The following is a 1,874-nucleotide window of genomic DNA, read 5'->3' as shown; positions in this document are numbered from 1 at the left end:
CACACTGGAGAGAAACCGTATCACTGCACTGCATGTGGGAAGTGTTTCAATCAATCATCTGCTCTACACAGACATAGAAAAAACAAGCACAGTAAGTAGATCATCTTCAGATCCAGCACTTTCAGATCTGATGCTGCGTCCTCAACAAATGAGACACAATAATGAATCAAGCAATAAAATATAATCTGGATAAATCTGTTCTAACCAGACATTAAAAGTGACATGACAAAGAAACATTATCTAAAGTTTCACAGTGCCTCCCCAAAGAACAATGTCACAAAGTTTTATTCTTGTATATCATTTTGCTTCATTTTATAAATAATATTGTTTTCTTATGAGTTTCATGTGAGTTTGTGAGAGTCTTACAATGCACATGTATCACTTGTACTGTGAGATTCAGATCAACTCAAAAGCTCTATTCGGACAGTAAATGTTTCTCCTGACACCTTGAGATTGAAATAACATGATAATAGATGATGAACTCATGAAGCAGTGGAAGTTCATTCATTATTTCTGTGATGTGAAGCTCAAGTATGATGTGTTGATGTGATGATGATTTGTTTATATGTTGCAATATATTTGACCTGAACTAACAGACATGATCACAGATCCAGCAGAAACTGAATCAGTAGGACTGATGGATCAGTATTCAGAGGTACCGCACGTCTTTACATGCAGTTCATTAATACTGAAACAGTCAATCTGCAGTGCTTTGTCAAGAATTGTTTATCGATTTATACCTTTGATTTCATTCACAGTTTCACAGATTGATCTTTGTCTGTTATCTGTCCACGCATCTGTCCTGCAGTGATTGTGATTATTGTTGAGTTTGCAGTGTTTGCTGCTCCTGCTGTGATTCTTCTTCAGATCATCTGTGTAAGAAGAGCTGGTGAGTTTTTCAGCTTCACACAATTCAAATTCTGGCCAGAGGAGAACTGACCCCCAACTGAGCCTGCTCTCTCTCAAGTGTTTATTTTTAATTTTTTTCCTCCATTTCTGTCACCGATGGAGTTTGGTTTTGGTTCCTTGCCATTGCTGCCTTTGGCTTACTTAGTTGGGTACACTTAATTTCTGGCAATATCGTCAACTTAATTGCACATTCTATTTGAACTGACCTAAGCTGGACAATATAGACATTAGAGATGGGCAGATGAAGCCTTGTGAAGCTTTTGAGGCTTTTCCCCTGATTGTACCAAAAAAAAAGAGTCAAAGCTTCAAAGACAGACCCTACCAGTGACATCTAGTGGTCAGCTGCAGTTATAGCAGCCACTTTCAAATGATTCACACATCTTGTTGATTCCAGTTTCAACACAAAAGCAATACTCGACAATAGCAGCTGTGTCTTCATTCTGAGAATCATTGTCTACACACAAAAGTGTTACTAAGTTACTATGAAGCAGGGAGGGAACACCAAGCATTTCGCGTCTCCTTATAATAAATGAAGCCGCGCCAAAGATTCGAATCAGTCACCTCGCTTTAGGTGTTTCATTGTGACGTATGAAGCCTCAAACGTCATCGGTCACGTGATCACGGAGATTTGATACAATCCCCGACACAGTCTTTCGAACCAGTTTGCTTCAATGGAGTAAAACAGGCTTCGGAGCCTCAGTGTCAAATGGCCCATCTCTAATAGACCTCACTGAATCAACAATGAACTGACCTTAACTGGTAAACTGACTCTATTGTCCTCTTGCATTATCAGCAACAAGTTTTCCCGTTTAACACTGTAAAGCTGCTTTGACACTATCTGTATTGTATAAAGTGCTATAGAAATAAAGCTGACTTGACAATCTGATGATTCACATTGATCTGGAACAATCTGCAATCATGAGAGCTCAGTATATGCTTTTGTGTTGATTTATTTTGCAGGAAGA

At 38.7% G+C, this 1,874-nt stretch overlaps 1 long non-coding RNA gene across 1 annotated transcript; it reads left to right on the top strand.

Annotated features, from left to right (window-relative positions):
- The first annotated feature begins 360 nt into the window (after positions 1-360).
- LOC107689129 (uncharacterized) lies at positions 361-935 on the top strand. The gene is made up of 2 exons (XR_001634303.1): positions 361-655; positions 759-935. It is a non-coding gene; the product is annotated as an uncharacterized LOC107689129 (long non-coding RNA).
- Positions 936-1,874: the final 939 nt, after the last annotated feature.

This window comes from Sinocyclocheilus anshuiensis, unplaced genomic scaffold (assembly GCF_001515605.1).
Source record: "Sinocyclocheilus anshuiensis isolate Anshui unplaced genomic scaffold, SAMN03320099.WGS_v1.1 scaffold1311, whole genome shotgun sequence".
NCBI classification, from domain to species: Eukaryota; Metazoa; Chordata; class Actinopteri; order Cypriniformes; family Cyprinidae; genus Sinocyclocheilus; species Sinocyclocheilus anshuiensis.
Note: the sequence above shows the minus strand (reverse complement) of the source record. Positions and strands in the feature narration are given on the sequence as shown.